Below are 7,479 nucleotides of genomic sequence, written 5' to 3' on the forward strand. Positions count from 1 at the left end.
CGCCCCGCCCCCAGCCGTAAGGGGCGGAGCTAGGATTCCTCTTCTCCGGCTCATTCACGCTAGGGGGCGGAACCCAGCACCCGAGGGGGAGCCAGGCTCACTCACTGGGGGCCAGGGCCAAGGGCTGTTGCCTCAATCGAGGCCGATTTAAGGCCCAGCCACAGACTGGCAGGGCCCAAGTGCCCTGATGCACAGGGGTGGCGCAGATGAAGGACCCTCCCGAGGGGAGGCGGATGGATGTGAGCAGAGGTGGGGCCCATCCCCTTCTTCTGCAGGGGCCTGGCTGGCACTCAGCCCCACACGTTTGCAAGGGGGACGGGGCACCTGCAGCTCTGATCAGGGTTTGAGTTGAACTAAGCTGTTTGCCAGAGGGCGAGCGCCATGGATTAGGCTCATTCCTTTGATGGGTTTTACAGTTGTTGCCTTTCACTGATAGACCCCGGGCTTTATGGTATGAGACAAGGCATAGGGGAGGTTAGCCAAAGCCTTTCTTTTTGTAAGGACTAACCTTACAAACTTCATTTCAGGGGGAGGGGAGTGGGGATGTTTATACAAATGCCATTTTCTTTTAGTAGTTCTAGTTTTGCTGCATACATTGTTACCCATAAAAATATTAAAATAATTGCGTGTACTTACATTGTTAAAAAGATCATCCTCGCTCTCTCCATCCTCAGTGGTTTCTATTGCCTCACTGTGATACATTCCAATGCTGAACTGTTGAAGCATAGCCTGGTATGGGACAAAAAATTGGAGCATAGGCTATGTCCAGTGGGCAGGCCAGAAAGTTCACAAATTTTGGTGTGTTTTCTTAATTGACAGAGTAGGGATAGAAGGATTCTAAAATGCTAAAGATGCGCATGTACATTGACCCTCCCGTCAATCACTAAAAATACTCCTACAGCCATTTTTAAACTATAACTTTGTGTTCAAGACACCTATAACAAAAAAAAAACCCACCCAAGTAAGCGACCTCCAAATAAAACAATCCTTCGCCTCAAAATATTAAAGCAGCTTTAAACAAACAAAAAAACCAAGCCCAGTTCAACTGGACTTCGTCTTGGAAGAGGGCAGATGCTCATGGGATGCAGCCTTCTGCTCCTCTCCTGCTCCAGTAGGGAACGGAAGGCTTCTTCGACTTCCTCATAGTGCGTACCTTCCTCCCAGTGCTCCCACAGATACTGCATCCTTCCAGCCCAGGCCTCCTTAGAAAGAGCGGGGGCATGCAGGGGACATGAATTTCCAAAGGGGCTTAACAAAAAAAAGTTTGGAAACCACCAATCTAATGAGAAGTGCCCCTTAAATGCCTGGAAGTGATCACAGCAAAGGGAGAGAGAAAGACAGTAAGATATAGATGTTAATTTAATAGCAGCTTCCTCTATCCAGTGGATACTGGAACAACTGAAAACAACACTTGTAGTAATAGGTATTAAAGAGAGGCCCTTTAAATACTTCAAAAACAGAGTTTGAAACACAGCTTTTAAGATAGAAAGCAGCGTGTAGGCATGGGCAGCAGGTATAGGCCAGGGGAGGCTAAGCCTCCACAAACAGGATGCAGCGCACCTCCCTTTGGAGGCACACCACTAGCCTGCCACCTTTGGAGCACCACTGCCGAAAAGGCGCCTGTGGCCTTGCCCAAGTTTCGCTCCAAAACCCCGCTCCTGCAGCCCGCTCTTCCCCGGTAGCCCTGCCCACACTGCTCCTCTTCCCACCCCTGTCTGCCTCTTCCCCCCCCGAGGCCCTGCACTCACTCCACCTATTCCCTTATACCCCCCACCCACCCGTGCTTCTTCGCCAATTAACTCCATGGCCCCCTGCTCCCACCTCTTTGCCCCTTGAGAGACAGAGAGGTGTGGATGGTGGGTGGGGGGGGCCAATCGGGGGAGGGAGCAGAGAGGCGGCAGGTGTGTGGGGGGGCAAGCGGGAGTGGGGCCTAAGATGGAGTGTGAGCAGGGCCTCATGGGGAGGAGGCAAAGCGGGGGCAGGCCTCAGGGCAGAGCAGGGGGCAGGACCACAGTCTGGGCCCTGGTGGCCGCCCCTACTTCTAGGGAGCTTCAGGCCATCAGGCCCAGCCTCCTCAAATGCAAGAGTCACGCACTGCCCATGCATACAGGTTACGCATAAATGGCAGCAAAACTATTTTAATTGACGGAAGCCTATGGGATTACAAGACCAATTAGCACTGTCTACAAACTGACTTTTTAGACCTAGTAAAATCGAGCTAGCCTTTTTTTTTTTTTTAAATACAACTTAACAGCATGGAAAGCTGGGTCAGTCATTATTTCAACTTTCTGCTGCTGTCATTACACCTCTGAAATACAAACTAGCTTATAGTAGGTGGCTGTGGGTTTATTATCGCTTTGGCAGTAATGCTCTGGTTACCAATGAGATATCACTTCCATGCTATTCTGTAATTTCCAGTTCCTTATAGCTCTTTCAGAAATGACCTGGGGCGGGGGTGGGGAGGGCTGAAATTTCTCATGCTCAGTGTTTGGAAAATTAAATACAAATCCCTGGTGCTGTTTTTGAGTTATTTTAGGGTGGGAACATTTTTTATTTCTCAACTAAGACAGTTCTCAGCTGCATATTTTACACTCAATTACAGATCAATTTTATTTTAAACTTTAAGCGTCACACCTGTGCCATGATGAATCAAAATGTTTCCCTTGTTTAAATAAACGTGGTCTGGAAATAACATTCCAAATGTTTTAAAAAAGCATGCATAGGACATTGGTTTGCTGCCTGATGTATCTAGTATGCGGGATAAAATGCCCTTCTGGTGCTGATGAACATATCAAATAGAGCACACTTGAAGCACTGACGTTCGGACAAAACCACAAGCACTTAAAGAGATGAGTCCACACGTACATCAGCAGTAAGTGGTTAGTATGAGAAAGACACATAGTAAAGATTAATTATATCTGTACATATGACTTACGAGTTTGGTATTGAATTTATAATCCTTCCTGTCAAATTCTTCTCAAAGTCTATATAGTATATTTGTTATGCTGTGTTCTGTTGATATGAGGCAACTCACTTTTCTGACTGTTAAAGACAGAGGTAAGGGTGCTATGAGAACCTTAACTTTGAATGTCTTAACTTTTGTGCAATTGTAACTTCATTCTTAACTGTATATTACAAACACACAGACTTAATTCAATCCGTACGAGTGTCCACCCACGCTACGTGACCATCCCTAAGTAGCTCTTCAATGTGTCCAACAACTGCTTAAAAATAGTCCCCATGGCAAAACAACCTGGGCCACGTCTATCCACAGTTATAATGACCATATGGCCTGTGCAGCCCAACAAGCCCTAACACTGGATCCTCAGGCAGGTTCATTTAAAGCAAGAAGCTGATATGTAGACTTGCCAGAAGCTGGAGCATTGTTGCTGGGAGCTTTGTCAGTTTCCATTTAAAGTCCAACATGTTTATAAACATAATCTGATTAGCTGTTCAAAGTAAACTAAGCATTTTTAAAAGGCTACTCCTTTAAGAGACTTAAGAATAGTTGCTTAATATCATTTTCAAAGTATGCTTATGCTATACACACACACACACACACACACACGCAAGCATGGCAAGATATGATCAGGCTATGTCTGATTTAGTTCAATGTGAATCTCTTATTCTTGCTGCAATCAAAGGATCTGTTTTTAACTTAGTTTCTTGGCTCCTGTTCCTTTCTTATATCTTTGGCATGTCATTCTTAATAGCAACTGTCACATGGACAGATCAGCTCAGGCCATCGCTATAGGCCAATTCATTTATATGTGACTATCAAAGGAGTTAAATGTATTAGTATATGTTCAGGCCAATTCACTTGTGTGTTAACAACAGCTCAAAGGAGACGTTAATTGTATTGTTTTCACTATCTCTAGCCTGTTGTTTACTATTACATTATATTTACATTATGCATGCCTGGTAATTAATAGCGTGTGTTAATGTAAGAGTGTATTCAGGTGTCAGAACTTCATGAAAACTAATGGAACATTACTTGTGTTGTTTTCACTTATCTATTCCTATTATAATGTAATGGTAGTCATTATGTATATCCCTGTGATTACATAACTCATCAAATGGAAATGAAGAGGAGTGCTAAATGCAAAGCAATTGACCATTGTGTAAGTACAGACACTTGTCAGCTTGTTGTCTGTGAAAAGAAGCTAGAAGTACTGATTCAAAGAGCTCCTTTGGCTCTGGACTGTTTGGATTCTAACAGGACAGAATAACTGAACAAGAAAACAGAGATCCCAAAGTTATTCTGGGTAGCCCGGAGAAGACTTTGGGGAAACTGGCAGATTACTAAATCTCTGCTGCCATTTTGGACTTACAAACCTTGACTTATCTGTTAACGTACCTGCTTTAACCTCCCAATAACTCTAATTTCTTTTTCTTGGTTAATAAACCTTTAGTTTACTAGAGAATTGGCTGCCAGCATTGTCTTTGGTGTGAGATCCAGAGTACTAATGGACTAATGCAGGATGGGCAGAGAGTCTAAGGGGACTTTATGGTAAAACTAGTATAGTGATCCAGGAGTGCAAATTTGTTACTGGCATGGTGAAATCTAATTATAAATTATACCACCAGTTGGGGGTGTCTGCCCTGTTTCCTGGTGAGACACTGCAGACAGCGTGACAGCTACAATAATATATGACAGTCCATCTGCATTCAGAAACAGCAGATCATTGTAAGAATTTGGATTTTACTTAGCTTTGTGCCAAACCATGACTGCTGTGTCCTATAAATGCAAAGCAGCACAGTTACTGATTTATTTTTGTCCAGGCAAAAAACAAGTGAAATAGAGGAGACTCTCTTATTCTTCAGACATTTTTAACGCTCAGAAATTCTGCAGGATACCTATGCCCCTAACCAAGTGTGAACATCTTCATACCTATGATGTAAAATAATCTTTACAAAATCAGAGTCACATAGGTCATTAGAACAGGTGGGAAACTGGCTGCATTTTGCTTCATTTTCCCTCTTCAGGAACTTCTAAAACTAGCACCATGCGTGGCTTTGGACATCATATACAATCTGCAAAACAGCAGGAATAAATTCTGTGATGTAAAGATTGACAAAATAAAAATCTACTCCAATTTGTGTCCAAAATGTAAAATTAATCTTTAAGTGATTGCACAAGAGTCATTTATTTTTTCATTTTCACAAGTCTGCATTTTTTAGTTCCTTCTGGAAGCAGAAGGGCTAGAAAATGAGTTGAAAGGCTATTCTTGAGGTATTTTGAGATGACTGGAAGCAGGACGCAATAGAAATTTCACCAGAAAAACCTCTTCTTAAAAAATTTGTATCCTAATTTAGCTGACCTAAAGGGATGGAGAAACATTCAACCCCCCTGGGCACATATTAGATGTGATCTTTCTGAAATTGGCACATCACTCAAACAGGACCACCACACCACAACCCATTTCTTCAATAATAAAGCCTTAATCAGAGCTTTTGTCCAATAGAAGTCAAATTTTAATGGAAATGCTGCTCCAAAGCCCTTTCAGCCTCACAAAGTGTCCATTCTATCCATTTTTGTGCATGCCATACTATTCTGAAATAATATTGATGATCAAATTCCATTAATTCTCTTGAGTACAGATGTATTCCTCTCATTAATTGATAGGAACTTTCTCTTTCATGACATTAACATCCACTCATACGGACTAGCTAAGTGCCATTAATTCAGGCAAAGGATTATTAATGTAATGATCTGACTTCATTAGTTCTATGGAGCTGAGGGAGAAAAGGCTGCAGTAGCTTTAGTTTTTGAGAATGTGTATTAAATGGAATGGAGTGGGTAGACTTGGACTTGTCTAATTCCTTACAGAGGTTTTTGCATATGTTATTTAGCGCTGATTAGTAAATGGACTGAAGAGACACTTGTTTTGTTAAACTTGTAATTTAGATTAATTTTTCCTCCTAAAATTCTAACATTGGAGAATTAACTTTTAAAGACACAGAGTGAATATTGGTTCCTTTTTATTAGATTAGAACAGAGGTCTCAAACTCCTGGCCCGTGGGCCATCTGTGGCCCAAGAACCTTCCCAATGTGGCCCACGGGGCTCCAGCAATTTTGGGCAGGGTCTCTCCTTTGGCCCCGCCTGCCGCCCCTGGACGCTCCCCACCACGCGCGTCCCCCAGGCAATTTACAATGGCCTGCTCACGCCACGTGTCTGCCGACCCCTCCCTGCAGCCTCAGGGCGGGGCAGGGCAGTGCCTCCATACACTGCCCCCGCCCTGAGTGTTCCTGCAGCCAATGGGCAGCTGTGGGGGTGGTCCATGCGGCGGCAGCATGTGGATGCAGCCCGGCTTGGCCCTCCCCACCTTGGAGCCTCAGGTAGGAGCCACACACCCCGACCCTCTCGCAGAGCCTGCACCCCAACCCCCTCCCCCCAATCTCTCTTAGAGCCTGCATCCCCCTCCCCACACACCCCCTCCTGCCCCAAATTCCCTCCCAGAGCCTGCACCCCTCTCCCTTTCTCCCTCCCAGAGCCTGCACCCACACTGCCTCCCCCAGCCCAGAGCCTGCACCCAGCACCTAAACTCCATCCCACAGCCTGCACCCCCTGACTCCCTCCCTGACCCAAACTCCCTCCCAGAGCCTAACCTCTCACCCCTTCTGCACCCAAACTCCTTCCCAGAGCCTGAACCCCAATCCCCTACCCCAGACCTCCTCCCCCACCCAAACTCCTTCCCAGAGCCTTAGGCAGGTGGGGGGGGAAGGCAATATATTCATGTAATGTTTAAGAAAAGTTTTGTAAATGAGTTCCAATAGTTCATGGATTAGGGGCTCAATCGTATGGGGTTCCACAGGCTTCTGTATAGATTTAGGTTAATCTTTCTATCTACCCAATGGGACTCAGTGCTCAGTCTAGAAGATACTATCAGAGATGCTTAGTTTTGCAGTTCTCAAACTGTGGATTTGTGTCTCCAGAGGTAACATGCTTGTTAACAGCAAAAATATTTCAATAAATAAATAATATATAGAGAAATAACAGACCTCAACTCTATTGTCCCTATGCAAATTTGTGTACATAGGGGATTGACTATCTCTCTCTCTAAAAGTGAAAAGTTTCAGAAAGTTCAATGAATAGAAGATTGTTGGGGGCAGAACAGATCTGGACAAGGAGAAGAAGTCTGGAGATAAATGTGAGAAGCGAGGGCTATATGCTTTTTTGTTAAAATATTATGTTTGCTGTTGAAGAAAAAAATCCAGAATACTTAACGTTGTTGTTTTAGTTAAATAAAACAATTTAAATGTCTGTCTGGTGATGTTCTCCTCCTAATACAGCCTGGCAAGAAAATCATCCAAATATTAATGATTAACCTGTTAAACTGGAGATAGTTCACCTCCCAATGACTTCATAAATATCTGCTTTAATTATCTTTGGTAAATGAAATAACCAAACAATCATTCATTTTCTGATATAGCTGTAAAACTCATCTGAAAAGTTTTCAAAATAAATCACCTTTAAA

The sequence above is a fragment of the Lepidochelys kempii genome, chromosome 3 (genome assembly GCF_965140285.1).
Source record: "Lepidochelys kempii isolate rLepKem1 chromosome 3, rLepKem1.hap1, whole genome shotgun sequence".
Classification (NCBI taxonomy): Eukaryota; Metazoa; Chordata; order Testudines; family Cheloniidae; genus Lepidochelys; species Lepidochelys kempii.